We start from the raw sequence: 21,583 nt of genomic DNA, 5'->3' as shown, positions 1-21,583 counted from the left end.
ACTGCTTGGGAGAACAGGAGCGGCCCAAGTAAAGCTGGTAGTTCATTTTGTACCCTGCCTGTCGCTAGAGCACGTTGTGTTGCTAGTGTTAAATTGTCTGAGGCCGCACTGAAAGTGAATATCCGGTTAACCCTTCACATGGCAAGTGAAATCCAGAAACCTTTTGTATGTTTAAAGGGGAAATTGAGTAGGGGGTAAATACAGAGAATGGTATTTATTTGTTCCTACATAAGGCATAATTAGTACATAGTTAATGCTCTGTTGCTTTCTTCTCTAGTTTGTTTTCATAAAGTTGGTTCTGATTCACATCAATGCTCCAGTAGCTGAGTAAAGTACTGAACTATACAGAAAATTTGTAGGTTCAATTCCAGTCTGGGCTGATAGCTGACTTCAGTTGAGGTAATGTTGGCTTCAGCGGCCCTGGCCCAGGAGAAGGGGAAAACCATCCAGGAACCTCTCCTGTTGTCTGCCTCGACCCATTGTTGCACGTATTGCTTGGGTGAGGAAAGGGTCAGGCTAAGTTTTGCCCACTGCCCACAGTTGGATAGTCTGCCAGTACTCTAAGCCAAGACTGGCGGATGAAGATTTGCCTTTTGCACAAAGAGGTGATGTGCTGTCCCCTGCTGTGCAGTTTGCTCTAGTTCAGGCGGTTATCTTCAGTAGAGGAGGAAGAGGGTAGAAAGTTGCCAAATGTCACTGCCTAAACTCACATGAAGAATGGCTTATGCTCCTACTGGACAGCTTGTACCTGTAGAACAGTCAATCAGCAAGAACGAATGCCTTTTGGATGTGATGTTGCGGGGAAAATTGAACCCATTCTTGACTCTGGTAATTGTGAGTAAATAGCATCATCTTCCTCAACCAAAATCACAAAAGAAACCAGACTCATGCATCACAGATGGAATCAATCACTGAGCATGTTCAAGACAGAAACTGATAAATTTCTGGATACTAATGACATCAAGAGATATGGGGATAGTGGGGAAAAATGACATAGAGATAGATGATCAGCTGTGATCTGTTGAATGGCGGAGCAGGCTTACTCCTGTTCCTATGTTTTTGCCATGTTCTTAGGCCATTTAGCCCATCACACCTGTGCTGGTTCTTTGAAGTTCCTTCAATCTCTCCAAAAAACTGTTCCCTCATCCCTGGTACCATTCTAGTCACTCTCCCTTGCACCTCTGGAAGGCCTGCTGCTAGGCTTCTCACTTGCATTCTGTTGCATTGACTTATTACTGTAGGTTAGCTGTATGGATGAGAATTAAATATGAAACCCTGGGCCCCGTTGGGATGACTGAAGCATGTCTGGTCGGCAGGTGACTGTTCTTCATTTAGGAAAAAGAGAGCAGCGGACAAATATATTCCAAGATGTGGCTTTGTGCTTTGGGGAAGTGAGGAGGTAAACTCTGGCTTTGGAGAATGTTATTTTCTAAGAAGCGATTGCATCCTGATCTATTTAATGGGGAGGGGAGCGGAGGAGGAGCTTAGGCCAGATAATTAACATGGGAGGTGTGTACTGGAGTAGGTGAGAAGGGTGAGGCTGTGCATTCTGGAAGGCAAGGTGATGTTCTGGCAGCTCAGTCCTTTTCTGTAAGTTTTGTACTGGACTGCCCTCCAGTATCATCTCAATACGAAGTCAGGTAGAAGACAATCTGTCCTTAACTGAACCACGTAGACACCAAGAAAACTCCCCCGAGACTTGCAAACTCTAATATCTATTGAAGCACTTTGACACTTTGAAGAAATTCAGTTAAAGATTGATTGAAGACTCCAGGTTATGACTTTCATGAAGATAAATGGTTGTGCTTACAATGGCATCATTTGTATATTCACTTGGTGGGGCTGGCAGCTGTACTTAACCCTTTCAATGCTGCACAGTTTTCAGAGATGCTTTTGAGGTCCACTCAAAGAGAAATTGAGGCAGTGTCCTCAAAGAAGAAACAGTGGGAAAGCTCCCCAAATCCTGCTGAGGATGCTTAGATTAGCCCGTGAATAATATCCAAAGCATTTTGAAAGTGTAAAGCATTATTTGCCATATTTGTTTCTCATGGCTGGGGAATCTAGACTATGGGATCACAGTCTCAGTGTAAAGGGTAGGCGATTTAGGACAGTTGAGAAATTTCTTCACTCAAAGGGTTGTAAATCTTTGGAATTCAACACTCCAGAGAGCTGTGGATGCTCAGTTGATGCACATATTTAGGATAGGGGTCGATGGATTTTTGGGTACTAAGGGAACTAAAGGATATGGGGATATTGTAGGAAGATGAAACTAAAGTAGAACATTAGCCATGATCTTGTTGAATGGCAGAGCAGGCTCGCAAGGCCAAGTGACCTACTCCTGCTCCTATTTCTTATGTCCTTACATTCTTGCTCCTTGAGTTTGGAAAAGTGTTGAGGGGAAGTGGGGTGGGAGGGAGGATTCACATAAAAAGTGGCAGTGGGGTAATGGGTATAGGTTGGAACTGGTAAAAGGGAAATTTGGATTGATATGAGGAAGCTTTTTTTTACACACAGTTGGATTGACATTGAAATGGGAATGATTTGGGAAGGCAAAAACCTTGGAGTCATTTAAGATGAAGTTGGAGGAGGAAATACAACTTCTTTCTACTTGGCTGAGACACAATAGGCTCAACCTTATCTATCTTGTGAGACACACCAGAACTTCCGTCTAGTCTCTGAGTCAGAGAAGGACTGCTCACTTCCCTCCTTGATGGACTGTTCATTTTGTGTAACATTCAGAGAACTTACTGGTGCTGACAAGGAATTGTCTTTTAACCAGCATGTGCTCTTGATGCATGTCCTGATTCCTAGGAGCCCACGCTGAAGGGACTGTACTTTGGAAGACTGGATGATATTCAGGCACTTCATGAACTGCATAGTTAATAAATCATTGCTAAAAAGCTTTATATGGGCTGTGGTTACTAGCTCTCTGTAGTTCATCAGGCAAACATATGTGCGCTGTGTAACAATATATTCCTTGCCAGATCATCTTTGCCGCCTCTCTATTCTTCCCCAACCCTACAACCCTCCAAGAACTTTGCATTCCCTTAACACTGGTCCCTTGTGAATCCTCCAATCAATTGGAGGTTTTACATTCTGTAGGCTAGTCCCTGAGCTCTGGAATTCCCTCCTCAAAACTCTTCGTTTCTCTACCCTTGTCCTCCTCCTCTTTTAAAACCTATCTCTTTGACCGAGCTTTTTTCACCAGTTTTAATGTTTCCTTCAGCATTGCCATCAGTTTTTGGCTGATTGTGCTCCAGTGATTGATGCCCTGAAATGCACAGGGTTTAATTCTCGATCTTCCACAAAGGCTATTATAACCTACTAACTGTTAATTATCACCCAGCATATTTACAGTGATTACTGTATGATCCATTTATTCCACGTTTTGAGTAGCGACTTGATTAATGGCAAGAAGAACATTACCTGTTAGCATCTGGCACGACAGCTGGTGTTGCCCATAAAGGGGAAGTTTAGTTGAATACACTCAAGCTCACCCAGCCACACAGGATGTGCGCACTCTAAAAATAACAGATATCCTGAAGTGACTGCATGGTTGTCCTCTGAGTTGGGCTTCAAATAACTCTGTTCAAACTTCACGTGGTTTCTGATATTCTCTGAACCTTGGATGAGGCGACTGCCTTGTATTCATTCCTCAGTTTGCGTCTGTGCTCCATGTATTGTCATCACATTTGTTTGGTAGCCCCTTCTATGTGTGGCCGCATCTTAATATAAGATAGACTTTGAGTTTTGGGTTACCTAATGCACACATAGCTGATGTGCAAAGGCATTCTTTACTAGCCTTTTTAAAAAATGCATTTTTGCCCTGAAACAGATGTTTCTGTGTGCATGAAGCAAATTTCATTATCTAATTGGTCCGAGCAGAGTACCGAGGAATCATTTCAGAATCTGCAGAGTATGTTGTAAGAGAGAAAGAGGCTATTAGGGACTGAAGTGAGTGAAGGGCAGGAACAATTAATGCTGCTTTACGTCCTCCAATGCTGAAGGTCAGTCAATGCAGAGGACGATTTCAGGCAAAATCTTGCCCAACCTCAGTAATTTTTCTAAATGTTGCCAATTCCTCTAAACATTGCTTTTAAAAAGGCAGATGACTTGAGGAAAATACAGTTCTCTCAATTCTTGTGAGTCAGACCCATTGTCAAAGGAACACTAACAAAAACAAAAAGACCTGGAAAAACTCAGCAAATCTGGCAGCATCTGCGGAGAGGAACACAGTTAACATTTCGAGTCCGAATGACCCTTCAACAGAACTGTTGAAGGGTCATTCGGACTCGAAACGTTAACTGTGTTCCTCTCCGCAGATGCTGCCAGACTTGCTGAGTTTTTCCAGGTCTTTTTGTTTTTGTTTTGGATTTCCAGCAACCACAGTTTTTTTGCTTTTGTCAAAGGAACACTGTTCTTTGTTGGCAGAGAGGTGAAAAGAACCGGACATCATTTTATTACGATTACATCAAAGCTCTGGCAATGCCGCAAAGCTTTTGCAACTAGCGATAATGTTTCAGTAAGTGCGTAAATGAGATCAGATGAAAGAATGAAACTGCCAGAAACTTGAAACTGAAACACAGAAGGGTGGAGAGGCACAGACTTGTCAGCATCTGAAGAGGAAAATAGGTTTGTGTTTTAGACTGAGCTTCTCACAGGAAAGCTCCAGATACTGGCTGTCAGCCTTATCTGTCTTCATTTATATCCAAGACAAGGCAATGTGTTCGGTAAACAGGAAGAGGTTTGCAAACTTTTAGCCATGCTCGATACTTTCAGCGTCCTCATCGATTGTGGTAATCTGAAATTATCATTACTGTTCGGGCTTGATAAATAAGTGCAGTGCATCATACTGTGTCTTTGCAGGTTGTGCTCTCATTTCAAGGTTTCCCTCATACCACAGAGTACAAACGCATTGCCTCTGTGGTACTGAGACTGTAGTGAGAATGAGTGAGTTGGGTTTTTGAGATCCTAGTTCGGGAAGGATGTCAAGACCATAAAGAGGATCCAGAAGAGATTTGATAATGAGAAGCAGAGACCAAAACATAGAAACACATTTGCATATTGTCTTTCATGATCTCAGGTTGTGCCAAAGTGCTTGACTGAAGTACTGCTGTAATGCAGGAATAGTGTAACTGAATGGAGATGGCTAAGGAAAAAAACTGATAGAGGTCTTAATATTTATAGAGGGCTTTGATTAGGAAGCTCCTTTCACTGCTGAATGAGTCAGTTATTGGAGGGAGTAAAGTTAAAATTATCACTAAAGCAAGGAAGTGAGAGATGAGGAGAAATTTGTTGAACCGTGGACCGACCATGTGACCAGAAACAGTCGGGGTAGTAGAATTCATAATTTTTTATTAAGGGGATGTGGATTAGTATTTGAAAAATATAAGTTCAAGAGGATGGGATAAGGTGGCTCACTAGGGCTGGGCAACAAATATTGGCCTTCCTAGCGACACTCAGCCCATAAAGGAATTTGAAAAAGGGCTAGTTCTTTAAGAGGCCAGACATAGGTGGCTTGACTGTTATCATCATTGTGGGTCTTAAATGAGGTTGTTCATGAACTGGCCTTGCAGATACTGCTGCAGCCAAGACTGCTGGTAAACTCTACCCTTTGTTGAACATGATACTATGTACAATACAGACTCTGCATAGAACTATCTTTCTGCATGCTCTTTTGTCATGTGATCTTACGTTGCTGATGATGTACACTATATATTTACATATTTAACAGTAACCCTTTATACTACACCTCCCCCAAGTCTCTGACTCCCATAAATACTATTTACATTATACTACATTTCCCTGCGAAGTCTTTGTCTTCATCCCTGGTACACAGAGATGAGCGTTATGGTGGTTTCACAAATCTCCCCGCCCTTGTTCTGATTTCTCTCAGAGGTTGTATAGAATTCACGTTCTCCATGTTCTCTCTTGAGCTCTGTAGAGTAATATGTGAATCTTTAGAGACTATTGGTTCTCTGTTCAGGTTGTTTTCTTGATCATATGGGTAGTTAATCCATTCCATTGATGGTCGTCTTCTCGTAGATATAAGTGCTCTTCAGTTTCTTCTCATTATTCCACTTTCAGTCTCAACAAGATAGGATCTTAGATTTTGTGTCTTTTCCAGTAATTGGCCTTTTCGATTCTGGTATCTAATTCAGATTGATTCACCTGCTTGGAGCTCTGATAAATCATGCACTCTGTGGCATTGATTGTAGTTTCTGGTTTGATTTTCACGATACTCACCCTCCTTTCCCCTCACTCTCTCAATATCAGTTGCTTTTAGACATGAAGTGAGTGAACGTGGAAGAACAGGAAGTTGAGTCCATAGTCATCTTCCCATCAAAAGCCCTGACCGAGCCAAGCCAATCTGAAGTGGTGTGGAACAGTAGCTCAACAATGCTAAGTTGACATCGACAAAGCTTTTACCATTCTTACTCCTCATTTGACCAATTCATTTGCTTGTGGGTACCTGGGTGAACTAGTTGTGTGGACAAATCCATTGTCTTCAGTAAATTTCTTAAATGATCCATTCACAAAATGTGGACCATTGTCTGAAATGACAGCATCTGGAATGCCATGTGTGGCCAAAATTTCTTTTACTGAAGTAATGACTGCTTCTGAGCTTGGACCATGATGATGCTTAACCTTAATCCATCTGAAGTGATACTCAACAACCATGAGGAATGTCTTCCCCTTGAGCTCGAAAAGGCCCATTCCGAGATATTCCCAATATCTGGATGGAAACAAGGATACCATCAGTGGCTCTTTTTGCTCTTGGCAGTGGATTGCACAGGTGATGCAGCTCAAAATCATTTCTATCAGACTGAATTTCGTGCTCGAGCACAACACTTTGTAATGCCTTTGTGTTCCTGTGTATTCTCTGAAGGATCTTGAGTGCAACGATCTTGGTACGAACAGCCTCTCATCATAAATTAACAAGTCATTTGAGACGTCTTGTTGTTCAAAGTATTGTTTCAGGATGAGATTGTTTGGAACATATTCTGGCCATCCATTTTTGCAGATTTTCTAATTTTAGCACATTCTTCGTCTTTTTTTGTGCTTGTTGGATTTCTCAATCTCTATTGTTGTGGCTGTTGGAATTTTGTAGTCAAGAGGTATATGACTCTACATCCTCAACAAAATTTATAACCTCTTGTTCAGACTTCTCAACACGAATGCGCGACAATGCATCTGCTGTCGTTTGTTGTTTGCCTTGGTCATGTTTCTCCAGTTTCTCCACTTGCTGTTCCAGGGAAATCTCCTGCCTGGTTTGCTCAAGGTTTTCCAATTCGTCAGCTTCGTAGATGAGTTGTAGATCTGTGCAAGCTTTTCGACTTAGCAGTGAAAATTCCTCAATGTGGATCACATACAAAGCCACAGTGATTTCTCTTCCTTCGTACTGAAGTTTAGCAGTCAACTGTCCCTTGACCTTCAGCTGAAAGCCTCCAGGACCATGGAGTTGTATGGTCGATGGCTGGAGGAAATCTGGTTTTTAACTAGGGTTCTGTGTCTGAAAAAATGGAAACTCCTGCTCCAGTGTCTAATTTGAAGTTTGTTTTATGCCCGTTGACCAAAATATCTGGGCTCCTGTAGTTCCCATTTAATCCTGTAATTTCTCTTTAAAAACGGCACTTCATTATTTTTTTCTTCTTCAATTTCTTGGATGGTACATGATCTTAGCTGTTTCTCCTTTAATTTTTGTGTTAGGAGCTTTTTGTTGCGACATACTGATTTAAAATGGCCTCCCTTCCTGTAGGAATGGCACTCCGCATTTTTGGTGGGGCATTCTTCGCACCGATGCAGCCTTTTCCCACCACAATGAGAACATTGAATAATGGTGGCTACAGCACCCTCTTCATTTTTTGCCTGCTTGGGATTAGTTGCACTGCTACACCTACACACTACAAACTGGACTCTATCAGCCGTTTTTCTCCACGAGATTTCATCCTCGCTCGAAAAAGAATTTGATTTTGTTTTCGGACACCCGGCTATCTCATCGGCCTTTGAAGGGGTCAAATCTTCCCTCGATTGCAGAAAATCTGATTAAGTCTCTTCATAGACTCCTATGACAATATGATCCCGAATTAACTCATCCTTCAGGGTACCATATTCACAATTCCTAGTTAATTGATATAAATTGTTAATGAAGGAATCTGTGTTCTCTCCTGCTCTTTGGGTGTGCCTATTGAACTTTGCTCTCTCTATAATGGTCTTTCTCCAAAGACTAAAATAAGTATCAAAGGGTTTGGTAACTTCATATGTCGCTGTGCCTTTGTTTATGCTGTGTCTGACTATTATGTTGTCTGCACTACTGCCTCTGGCGTAGAGTAAGGTACTGCCCTGTTCCTTGCTAGTCTTCTCTTCTAGTCCCGAAGATGTTCTATAGCTGGTAAACTTGTGACACCAGTTCTGGCGCTCCGCGGCTTGAAATGCGCCTTCCATGTGGTTGAAGCACTCTAGTAAAGATTGGATTTTCTCCATGGCTTCCTTTTTACTGTAGCCTTTTCTGGAGTTCTGTTGAAGATTTTCCCATGCTGTCCTTGCCCTTCAGTCGTTTCCCTTGCTGCTTTTTCCAATTGCTGGGCTCTTCACTGGTTGCTTCTTTCATCGTGTTTTCTGCAGCCACCATCTGTTATCAACGTTGTGGGTCTTAGATGGGGTTGTTCATGATCTGGACTTATAGATACTGCTGGAGGCAAGGATGTTGGTAAACTCTACCTTTTATTGAACTTTATATTAACTATGTACTATACAGACTCAGCACGAGGCTCTACATAGAACTATCTCTCATGCTCTATTTTCATGTGATCTTACGTCATTGGCTCCAATAAATACTATTTATATTATCCTGCAGCTTGGACCCAATGTCTCCTCCCCTGGTGTGAAAATTTACGATTCTAGAAATAGAGGTCCCAGGTTTAATCGCTGTCTGTTCTGAGTAAACTGATCTCTTACACAACATTAGAAAGCACCACAAAGAGCTCCACTTACCAGGCTGGTGAAGGGGAATAGCATTCAGATCAATGCGCCTGATCACTGTCCAATGTGAGCATGTGTATGGATGTTAGAGTCAGGTTTGAAAGGCTTGCCAAATGCCATCACCTAAGCTCACAAGAAGAAAGACTACTTGATCATGCTTCTACTGGACATCTTGTACCTGTAGAACAGTTGGTTAGCAAGAATGAGGTGCCTTTTGTATCTGGTGGAGGGGAGAAAATTGAACCCATTCGTGGCTCTGGTAATTGCGAGTAAATAGCATCATTTTCCTCAACCAAAATCACAAAAGAACCCAGATTAGCTGGCAGGCCGCTCAATTTATTTGCTGTTTGTGGAATTATGTTCTAAACAATTGGCTGTCACAATTTCCCACAGAACAGTACCTGCACCTCACTAATAATTTCTTAGCTCTGAAACATTTGGGATGTTCTCATGGGGATGAAGAGGTGCTGCCGAAATAGAATGTGCTGCTCTCTTTTTTTAGTGAAGCTTTTACACTAAAGGAGTAACACACTGTTTCACAGTCAAAGGCTTCTTTCTGTGAGTCATCTGAAACCAAAGGAGCGAGCGCCTTAATGAAACATCTTTCGATTTTCTGCCAACATTGTTATGATTTTAGATAGTGTTCTTGTGTCCAACATAAAAACAATTCACTCCCATAAGTGAACCCTAACATTGTAGAAACTAAGATGGGCCCTGCGTGTGAGATAAATTGGGATGGGGTGCACTGGGTGAACATTGAACCCTTTACTTCCACTGTGTTTCACACCATCTTAAAAGACTCTGAATATCAGTCATGGCCGAGATTATTGTAACCATCTAAAATAATCAACATATTTATTCACAAATAGCTAGTATCGGCAGAAAGTTGTAAAAGGAAGGGACTGACATCAATCCAGAAACAGACATTCTGCAGCCTGTTCATGAAGGATTAAACCATTCTCGAGTTGAGGGACGGTCGCCTCTGCCAATCTGCTTCCACCACCCATTTAGGCAGTGCATGCCAGACCATCATAACTCACTGCGTCGCCTCTCATAAACCTGTGCCCTCTGGTTACTGATCCTCCTGCCAGTGGAAGTAGTTTCTCCCGATTCACTCTATCGAAATCCCTCGTCATTTTCTGCACTTCTGTTAAATTCTCCTTTAAGCTTCTCTGCTCTAAAGAGAACAATTCCATCTTCTCTAGTTTATCCACATAAGTGAAACCCCTCATTTCTGACACTGGGTCAAAATCCTGGAACTCCCTCCCTAACAGCGCTGTGGGTGTACCTACACCACATGGACTGCAGCGGTTCAAGAAGGCAGCTCACCACCACCTTCTCAAGGGCAATTAGGGGTGGGCAATAAATGCTGGCCCAACCAGTGACGCCCACATCCCATGCATGAATGAATTTTAAAAAAAATCTCATAAATCTCTGTATCCACTCCAAGGCATTGACATCTTTTGTCTGACATTTTGGCAAACTAACAGAATGCAGTCCTTGGTAGATGTGTGTGCATGTGTATGTGTGTGTGTGTGCATATGCATGTGTGTGTGCATATATTTATATGTCTATGTGTGTTATGTCTCATTTTCCCCTAGCCAGAAAGGAAATAGAACTAGCTAAAAATTGGCAGTGTTATTGCTCACGATTCCTCTTTGGGTGTTAAAGCATCCTCGGCAATCTGTCTTGATGAGTTTCACAGTGCAAATACAAAACAATTCAACAAGGTGATGAGCTAACCATCTGGCAGGACCAATGAATGGGCAGCTGGACTCAAATAGTAATTAAGGAAGTATTCTTGTGGGACATTGACACTTACCAGCTTTTCAATTAAAATATTAGCAAATCAAAATGCACTGTCCTCTCAAAACAGTTCTTTGCTCCCAGTAGGCAGGCTGCTTTCCAAAGGTCTAACTTATGCCTTTAGAATAGCATTGAAAGGCAGCGCTTCTAAACTGAAAAACACAGTAAAGATAAAAATAAGCTATGGACAAAATATGCATCTTTTTAATCTACAGTAAAAAGGCTAGATCCCATAAGCAGAGCGCACCTCCTATGAATTGAAACTTGTATAAGATATGAATGGTAATGAAAGTTGCCCAGCAGCCACAGTACTTTGCACTGGAGAATATGTAGATTGACCAGCATGCACTCCTGTCCTCATTGAAAGGCAGTAAGTACCTTTTTCTCACATTGCATTGTTCAGGCTAAATCTGATAGTAAGGTTTATTTTCATCTTAGAATTGCCACAGAGAACCAGAAGAGGCAAAAGTAACTAAGAGTAAAAAAATTATTCTAAATAGAATGAAGAGATTTTTTGGGATCCTTTAACTGAGTCCATAATGAAATATTACATGAGCAGTGAGGCCCATGGATTCACTCTTTATCTTCTCACATGGTCAAAGCAAAAAGAAGTAGGGAACTGAAGTATTCAAAAAAAAAGTTCCTGTACAAAATCCTTAAAATTGTTAATAATGTATTAGCATTTGGAACAGACAGTGTAGAGCGACCTTACTTAGTAGTGGATTAGACTATGTGCACATATTCTGGTGAGGAGCTTGAACCCACAATCTTTTGGCTCTACCAACTGAACCAAGATGAAGCTACAACAAAAGTTGATGATTGAGTACATAATTTTTGAACGCAAACTGGAATTGCAGAACTAAACAGAGTGTTCATTAAGTTCCCATTTTGGCTCGGTGGGAGTAGGTGAAACCTGTGGAAATACCAAATTATGTAGCTAGCCCAAGGGATTTTGCATAAGGTTAATACTTCTTGTGACTGGATTTTAAAAAGTAAAGAAAATGGTTCAGGGGCACTAAGGGAATCACGGGATGGATGTTGGGATAGTGGGGGAGGAAAATGGAGTTGAGATAAAAGAGGACCCAGGGAATCAAGGGTTATGGGAAAAAGGCAGGAAAGTGGAGTTAAGGGTTAGCAGATCAGCCATGATCTCATTGAATGGTGGAGCAGACTCGATGGGCTGAATAGTCTACTTCTGCTCCTCCGTCTTATGGTCTTATGATCTTATTGAATAATGGAGCAGGCTCGAGGGATTGAATAGCCTACTCCTGCACTATTTCTTATATTGAGAAAAAGTTAATGGGAGATTAAAACAAAGGGTGTACATGATGTTTGAAGATGTGATTTGATTCAGCCATTGGACTTTGACAATCTGTGGGTCCAAGTTTACAGGGTCACCTCATTACCGTGAGACACTTTAGGAGCATCTCTGACACCCACTTGCCAGTGGCAGACGGAGACTGAGTCATTGGGCCCAGCTGAATCTGAGCAGTAGGGTGCTCACAGCTTAAGGAGTGCTCGCATCTGGCTCCATCACTTGCTGTTACCAACCTTGGAATGTGCGGAAAGAGGTTAAGTCCTGGATAAGGGGAAAAGGGGACCTCCAGCATTTCCTGAGGGGTTCCACCAGTCTCCTGCCACTACAATTGTGATGGGGTGCTGATGAACTTCAGGGTCCGAATGTTTTGAGCCAAAGAATTTTGGACCATAGTCACTGGAATAAGTGCTGGAAAAGCTTCCAATGTTAATAGGAAGCACTGTTTCAGAAGCACTGACGGCTTTTCGTAGAAGCTTAAAAGCTTGTTAATAATGTGGGACTTACTTCATGGCCTTTTTAAAGTTAACAACAGCTGAATTAATGTACTGCTGATCTACGACCTGTCTGTAGTGGTTCTGTAATGTCTCCTGACTCCCAAAGCTCTGAATTATGCTGGTTACGTTGCTGGGCAAGTTCCTCTAGTGGTGACAGCAGACATGAATCCAGTGTTCCCTGTGGGCCTGCAGGTGTACAAATTACCACTGACTTCAATTTCTGGCTGCGAAGTTTCTGAGATGTCCACACAGGGCCGGCAAGGTGCAAATAGCACTGCTGCCCCAAGCAGGCGAGCTGAGACCTCAGCCTCGCGTAGCTGGGAAATCTAGCAGCCCAGAATCGGCAGCAGCAGCTGTTAATGTGCAGCATTTCTGGCGTCTGGTCTCCGCTCTGGAATGTGAGTGAACCCCTGGCGAGGCGGGACCCCATGCCATCCGGTGCAGGAATGAAGCCTCATTTATAATACGGGAAAGCTGTAGGAACCTGAGCTGCCCCTGGACCTGGTACCGGATTGTCAATGCAGCACAAAAGCCTTGTGCCAACAATTGGGCTTAATGTGATTGAGGTGCACACTGGACTAAAGTAGATGTGGAGAAAATGTAGTAAGGCGCTTTCAGACCAGGTATTTTTTTTCCCCGCATCCTGTGCTTGTGATATTGATCCTGCATCGTTCCACTGAATGCATTTAACAAGCCCTCTGTAGAATTGATTCAGTATGTGTGTGCATTTTTAGATTTTACATTGCACTCTGATCTCCATTGCAAGCGCCCCAGTAGTGGCTGGAGTTGGCAGGAGTCTGGGTGATATTGATTGGTGCATGCATTTGTTACCTTGAACTGCAGTATTTGGAAACAAGTGCAAATAAGGTCACTGGGACTCTGCTCCTTGTGCAGCTATCTGTCATTTAGATCCGTGATTAGAGGATGCTTTTTTCTCATTTCCTTGCCTTTGTTGTAAACCATTAAAACCAAGATAATGAACTTCCCTTTATGACATGTCAGAAACCTTGCAGAGTATAGAGAGGAATCTGATCGATAAGGAACTGAAATGAACAACGTTTTGAAAGCAGTTGAAATGGGGTGGTGAGTGAGTGTGTGTCACCCCAGTTACCTTCAGAAAATACCCTAATTTCTCTGTGGGAATCCACTCACACAATTGATGCCACATGCCTTCACTCCGAACTTAAGTTTCCAATCGATGCGTGCTGCTGACGCACCCTTGCAAGCAATGCGCTACCTGCATACTCTGAGCATGTGAATAACCTCGCCCTGGTTAAATGGAAACATAGCCACTACACTGCATCTCTGGTGGAGGATGTCCATTGCAATCTTGGGCCCAAGGTGTGCCGTGATACCGCCCAGGAAAGTGGGACCAGTTCTCCGGCAGGCACTTTGAACACTCTCTTTCTAACATCGTGGTGCACCTACCCTAGGTTCTTACTGCAGTGCCTGCTTCTGCTTTAGTTGTGTTGGCATCACAGGCTAATATCCATATTCCACCAACGTTTGTATCGTTAGCACTAGCTAAACTAGACATGACCTGCTGCGATGGTAGTCCTGATAATGAAAACTTTTAAATGGAAATAACCCAAAGATGGATCTTGAAGATCTCAAGTGATGGGGCTTTGACTATTTCCTCTGGCAGCTTTTTCCATTGTGGGATTATCCTTGGGAAGAAAGATTGCAGATACACTGCCTTGGAAACAATGGTTTTTGTAGTTTGTGTGGATGGTTACCTCGTGTTTTGTCAATGCCAGAGGGCACCAGGTACTTTTTTCTATCAATTCCCACCAGCCCATTCCATATTTTATGGAACATGGTCAGTCTACTTTTCACCCTCCTTTGCTGTAATGAACCCCAATCCCTGTACAGAAGCTAACACAGCAGAAGTCTATTAAATGTTTATTAAATTATTAAATATTAAATGTGGCTATTAAATGTTTGATATGTCGTGTTCATTTTATTAGTACGTTTGTGTCCCAATATGCTGAGTATGACATTTGTCATATTGATATTTCATCTTTATGTTTCTGCATGCTTATTGTGTAATTCCATCTCCATTGTTTTGCTCGGGTACTGCCCCAAATGTGCAAGCCTCATCCTTTGATTCCTACTGCATTTAAATTGTACTTACACTTGTGCAATATTAATGTAGTAGGGCAGAAGAGTTCATGTGCTGTGAATTGGGATGAGGTGTACTGAGAGTTACACACGGTCCACAGGCCTGTTAGAATATACTGAGCTGTCTGGCATGTGACTTTCCAGCTGATTGGATAGTGTCGTAATGCAGCGAGCGAGCTGTGTCATTTTAAAAAGCAGCATTAATATTTGAATAAGCCTGCAATACACAGCAGCTCTAGCCAGAAGTAGGAGATGCTATTTCTGGCTTAGTGGACAGCTCTGTGTGAGGAGGCAGAGGTGGTTTCCCTTGGTTCGGAGGGAGGACAAGGTGATTGTGAAGTGGGAACTGGAACTGATTGCAGTCCTTTGCAGCACGGAGGTAGTTCTTCAGTTCTAGTTTGCCAGTGGTTTCTGATCTATGATTAACAGGGAGGGGTAAGGTCAATGAAGAGAGGTGAGTGCAATGTACTGCTGCCCTTTGCTACACCACAGGCGACTAGTGATAGTAAATGGACTGGTTTGAGACGGATGGATTTCTAAAAAATGCACAGCGTTTAAATCTACTGGCCGGGAAGTGAGTGTGATGTACTTGTTCTTTTATCATTAACAGTCAAGAATGATGTTGATACTGGTTCAAGATTATAGAACACTTGTTTAAAATATAATGGGATTTGTATGTCGTTGGGAGGTACGTGCTTATTCTGAAGTGAAGGTTCAAATTGTCATGGGGAAAAACATGTTAAGTTGCAATATTTTAATTTGAAAAAATCTTTTGCTTTTGGTGCGTTGAAATTCCTTGGAGGAAGAAAGCACTCTTGATTCTTTCTGTCGAATGCAGCCCGAGAAAGATTTAAAACAAAAACAGAATTACCTGGAAAAACTCAGCAGGTCTGGCAGCATCGGTGGAGAAGAAATCAGTTAACGTTTCGAGTCCTCACGACCCTTCGGCAGTCATGAGGACTCGAAACGTCAACTGTTTTCTTCTCCACCGATGCTGCCAGACCTGCTGAGTTTTTCCAGGTAATGCTGTTCTTGTTTTGGATTTCCAGCATCTGCAGTAGCTTTTAGCTTTTTGTTTTTATCTCTGAGAAAGATTTAGTTTGCACAGAAGAGAATGCATTGTGACTGACAACGTGACGCTGTCTTTTCAGGCACTGACAACTCTCCCCTTTACAGCTTGTAGGCAAAGATTTTTTTTGATGTAGCTGATTCAGTACAAATAGTGGCTTAACCTGTTTTAAACTGACACCTGGCTCTCTAACTGAATAAACATTCAGATTGCAGATGAACATTCAGGCACGTTATCTAACCACCAGAGACGGACTTGGAACGGTTATGACTTGTATTTGTGAATTTTTGACCATTGGTTGCTGACTTCTCAGTGTTAAGTCAGTTAAGTTAATACAATACATATGTATTCAGAAACCCTGAGGTGGAAATATTGTTGGGGAGGAGATTGAACTTGTGGAGGTGATCTATGGGATAATGCTGTGCATGTGTTGCCCTCTCTCTTCCCCCTCCAACCCCCACCCCTTGATCTCTCCTTTCCCTGTATGAAAATCTCCTAAGCCTCTATCCACACAGCTCTTAAAGTAGCTTCACGCGTGACTTATCCTTCAGTTTATTGTCCAGATGTGCTGGGTGGAGTCTGCTTTAAGTGCAGTGGCAGCCCCAATGACACATGACCTAGATTGGGAATGTATTTACAATGCAAATTGCAGGCACAAGCCGCAGGACTGAACCCCAGTGAGACAGCCCGGGCACGTTTGCTAAAGTTGACTGGGGCTTTAGACACAGTAGTGGAGAAGTACGGAGTAAGTGTTGCCCTCTGCCAGACGTGCACTGTACCCGACCTCTCAGTAATTGTTGTCAGGTTATATACTTTAGTAACAGAAACGTTTAATTTCTAAGCTTTTGGGTTAAAAATTCAGACAGAGCAATTTAGTTATTTGTTCCATAAACCATTTAAAATATCTGTACTGTATATTTGTATCTGTACTGTACCTGTACTGGTATTTACTGTTAATTCATTCCTTTTTGTAAATGATTGGTAAAGATAAAAACCCACAGTCAAATTGAGGAGTTACACAACTGAGTGAGGGATGCTCTTTACTCCTTTAATGCTACCTCTGTAACACAGGAGAGAATTCCCATCCAGTTACTAACTGCACAGTTCATTGGGGGAACGGATTGGGCTGAACATGAAGTCCTGCAGGCCTGACCTTGTTCTGTGCACAGCAGTTGTGCGGTCATGCACCGTTTTTCTGCATCAGAAATAATTTATTAAATGTTGATTCGGAAGAGATTTCTGACTCACTGATCGAGAGAATCCTGTTTAACAATGGGGAGGGAAGAAACCTTTAAGCTGTTGCCCACATCTGCAGTGCTGCTACATCATGTTCAAACTATTCCCATATTCTCCCTGGTGACATCCAATCCTTTTTCCTGTACATATCCTCTTCTCAGGATTTTATTTTTGTTTGTTTCCACTATTTTGCATACGGAATGAAAGATTTTGTGTGCCCACATGATCTCCCAAGTGCGATTAGAGGGTGGGGTGGTTGGACCAGTGATTGCAGATGTGGTTCAGTTCACATTTTAAATCTATATTTCGTGTCCTTGTTATATAATGCTTTGATTTTATATTCTAATTAAATAGCTGTGCTTGGGAAGCAGAGTAATGGTAGTTCAGGTTGAGGATTTGCAGGATGTACTATAATGTACGACAGCACCACCACTGGTAGGAAGATGTAATCACAGCATGACAAGTTTATATCGGCAGTTTCCATTATAAATATGGATATAGAAATTTGTAACAGTAAAACGTTAATACAAATGAGCAACAAAAACTTGAAAACAAAGTACATTTTGCACACAGAATGCACACATTTTTAATTATATAGATTATATAGAAAGCTTTGCTAGTCTCCCTCAGTTTTTCCCCCTTGTCCACTATTTTGCTGCTGTTGTGAACAATGTTCAATTTTAAGTGGAATTTAGATATATTATATACATATATTTGTGTGTTAAGAAAGGTAAAAATGGTTTCAGTTTCATTTAGGTTTTGTTTATGGATCTTGGTGCCTGGGTGTCTGGATAGACTTGAGACTAAAAGGTCAGGTCTTTTGGGTTTGTTTGTGTATATATGTTTTTAATGAGGTCTTGCAACTCCTAAAGTGAAAGAGATGGGTTAAAAGAGGTTGAAAGTTCAGTGATTCTGGAAAAAAAACGACAAAGTAGAAGAGCTTTACTATTGCCTAGCAACAGTGATCCAGGGAGACAGACACAGAAAAGACAGGAGTGTGTGTGTCAGAGACAAAAGATGGGGATTTGAAGCTCTCTGAGAAGTAAAACTGCAAGGCTGATGAGACAGTAGTCAACTGAATAAGTGATCAGTTTAGCTGAGGTGCTACTGGAAGGCTGGTGAAGGGATCTCATTTGTTTGCTCTGCAGTTGAAGAAATAGTGAGTTTATAGTGCGGTTTTTCGGTGTCTTGGAGAGAATTGGGTGAGAAGCATCAAGTGAATGCTCAGGAATTCACCAGAAGAAACTGTTTACAACTGTGCCACTCCCGAGTGAGAAGCCTTTGTGTCACGCTAGTGGTAACTCTTCACTGATTTATGTGCCGGTAAAGATGTTGCTGGTGGTAAAGGAATAGTGGGAATTTGAATTGTCGCCTTGTGATCTTTGAGATCTTTCCAACCTTCTTGTCTGAAGTAATAGAGTTCACTTTCCTTGTTTAAATAAATGTTGTGTTCTTTATATTAAGTTCATCAGCAGACTCTTGTGAATTTGTTCAGTGACTTCCCTCTACAGTTTCTAAAACGAAATACGATCTAACAAGCCAGGTTTCACCCTGGGATCTGACTTGTCCAGTATTAACAGTAGCTGGGATCTTAACCCTGTTACTTAATTTATAAAACAAATTCCTTCCTAATGATGTGCAGTGTGATGGTTTGGTTTCTCACTGTAGCCTAAAGACAGTCATTCTGTGTGTTTGTGTCTAAGGGGCTCAGCTTGCACTTTGTTTCTGGCAATAAATGGAAGGCTATTTTTTTGTGAAAAATAGATGATTCATTATGGCCACTATCAATGCCATAAGTTTAGATTGTTCACCATAAGTATGCTCTTGTAATTCCCTGTGTAGCTGCTGTTCATACAGTGCCGTGCAGTCAGATTTGTGGCGGTAAATTAAACGTGACCTCTGTTTGCCTCCTGCTGACGAAATGAGACCAAAAAAAAACTGTATGCAGTAGCTTGCTGAGTACGAATGAGAAACCTGCACAGGTTGTAGTTTCAGCTCCATTTAAGAATGCAGCAAGGAACGGGACTGAAAGTTGGGAATGAACAGGACAGGAACAGAGTGGTTGGTGATCGCAGTCCACTTCCTCCCATTTGATGCAATATCTCAGGCCTCCCAACTGTTTGGGGGTGGTGAGCATTGGACTGCAAATGCCCTAGCCTTGGGTTCCAGGTTTTGTGCCTTCATGGTTCAGGAATGGCAAGTGATAACTCAGCCTGTCTTTCATCCATCCACGCTCCCAGGGTTGGCTGCACTATGAGCAACCTTTCTCCCCTGATTTCTATTCTCCGCTGCCTTCATTGCCAGTTCCATAGGGAGGCCAGATCATATTTTAATATTACCCATCCATGCCATCGTGGGTCTTCCTTGTGCACGTTTTATAGGTGTTTTCCCTTGCATTACCTCTTTTTCCAAGTACTCCCCTGTTTGCATCACCTGTCCAAAATATGTGAGCTTCCTTGGTATCACTGCCTCTAACAAGTTCCTCTTAACACCAGCTTTCTTGAGCACCGCTTAACCTGATAACTCAGCAGCCCTGTGAATTACACTACCATGTGGGCACTTGGCCATGTTGTCTCTTTGATCTCTTGGCTGTTTTAAGATCAATAACATGTCTGCCCACTGGTATTTTACTTTGATATCCAGCCCATACCTGCTGGGTATAATTTCTTTCTCTGATTATTTTTAACACTATTCTCCCACTTGATGCTCACTCCTGATTTTTCATTAAAATTGAGTATATGGAGGAAATTGTGGCTCTTAATCGTTGTAATTTGTTAACATTGTGGAGCTCCTACATACCTTGTTGGGAAAAGATTGAGGAACGTTCGCTGCAGTTACTTGTGTGTCCTTTTAACAAAAAAAAAGGATGTGGTAATAAATGCTGGAAGTTGTACAGAATATGACTTTGCTTTGATATATGTGTGTGTAATATATACACATACACACAATGTCCCTTAGCAGTAACACAGGTGCATCATCTCTCTCTAAAATAGTCAGTATTGGAAATTTTCCTACCAAGGACAGCTGGCAATACTTTCTGTTGCAGGTTGCAGAACTGATGTTCTTTGGTCTACCCCAATGGTTGACTGGTCACTGAATAACTAACTCCGTTTGCTTCTTCATAGAAACATTAAGAACTGGAGGAAACCACTCAGTCCCCTGAGGCAGTTCTGAGATTCAGTTAGATCATGGCTGATCTACATCTCAACTCCATTTACCTGTCTTCTTTCCATATCCCTTGATGCTCACATAACAAAAAAATCTTCTCTCTCTTAGAATTGAAAGCAGCAATTAACCCAGCATCCACAGCTTTTCAGGGGTTTGACAGGAGCTGGTCAGCCGTGCTTGATGCGGAGTGGCACCCCTCACACTATAGCCTCTGGCTTCAGGCTGGCCACCTATTGCAGGAAAACAGACGTAAGCATGTGCTTAGTCTGCCTCATGTGTCTCTAGATACGGGAAACCTTCTAAGTCTAAGCCAACATCTACCCTCGGGTATTTGTGTCCCATTCCTCCTTGTCCTTTCACATATGCGGCTGTGTCTCTCTTCATTACTGCTGATAGTAATGGTCACAGAATAACTTATTTTATTGGAATAACTTAAGTGAATTTAAGTTGTCAGTTCCGTTCTCTGTGTCTCCTGTAAATGAAATTGGGATATGAAGAACTGCCAGAGTAAATTCAAACAATATTCTCATATTATATTGTTCAGGTTAAATCTGATAGTCGGGTTTATTTTCAAGCATAATCAGTACACAGAACCAGAAGAATTCAAATAGCATAACATTATTCTAAATACAATGAAGAGATTTTTGGGAATTTTCAACTGAGTCTATATTGAAATATTACATGAGCACATGAAATTGAGGGGAGATTTGATAGAGGTGTACAAGATTATGACTATTTAGATAAGGTAGACAAAGCAAAGCTGTTCCCATTAGCTGATCGTACAAAGACTAGGGGAAACACATTTAAGGTTTTGGGCAAGTAATGCAAGAGGGATGTGAGGAAGAAATATTTTACCCAACAAGTGGAAATGACCTAGAACATATTCATGAGGGTGGGAGAAGTGGAAATGACGTGTAATTTCAAAAGGGAATAGGAAGGGCACAAGGGAAATAAACTTTCAGGGCTGCGGGGATAGAGCGGGGGAAGGGGACTGATTGGACTCCTCTATGGAGAGCCAGCATGGACTCGGGAGAAATGGCCTCCTTCTGTGCCATAATGGGCTGGAATATATGCTGAGTTGGGCTTCCCACACCCCAGTGTAAATGTCGGGGGCAAGCCTGCCTGGGCTTGGTCAGCTGGCCTTGGTCAGCTGGCCTGCCTGGGCTTGGTCAGCTGGCCCTGCTTTAACTTTTTGAGTGACGTCCCTTTAATTAATATGAGGTGGAACTTCCGTCTGTCTCTAGGAGAAAGTTCTGCCTCATAGAGCTGCCAGCCAATCGGAGGCTGGCAGCTCTGTGCCGCACCTGGATTGGTGCCCGCTGCTGGTACTGCAGGAGGCCCGGGAAGAAGCGGAACCGTGGATGCCCCTAAACCCAGGCGTGTCCAGGA

General features: G+C 42.2%; 1 protein-coding gene across 5 annotated transcripts in view; it reads left to right on the top strand.

The window, feature by feature from the left end:
• psd3l (pleckstrin and Sec7 domain containing 3, like) overlaps positions 1-21,583 on the top strand; it is a 300,802-nt gene that overhangs the window by 35,553 nt on the left and 243,666 nt on the right. For 2 of the 5 annotated variants that reach the window (XM_078533868.1, XM_078533723.1), the window contains exon 1: positions 14,906-15,100. The exons of 1 other annotated variant lie outside the window; for it this stretch is intronic. The gene's annotated coding sequence lies outside the window, so the exon portion shown is untranslated. Of the gene's footprint in view, positions 1-14,905; positions 15,101-15,207; positions 15,296-21,583 lie in introns of those variants that run through there. 2 more of the 5 variants (XM_078533911.1, XM_078533794.1) reach the window with 2 other exon arrangements.

Source organism: Cetorhinus maximus, chromosome 1 (assembly GCF_964194155.1).
Source record: "Cetorhinus maximus chromosome 1, sCetMax3.hap1.1, whole genome shotgun sequence".
Lineage (NCBI taxonomy): Eukaryota > Metazoa > Chordata > Chondrichthyes > Lamniformes > Cetorhinidae > Cetorhinus > Cetorhinus maximus.
Note: the sequence above shows the minus strand (reverse complement) of the source record. Positions and strands in the feature narration are given on the sequence as shown.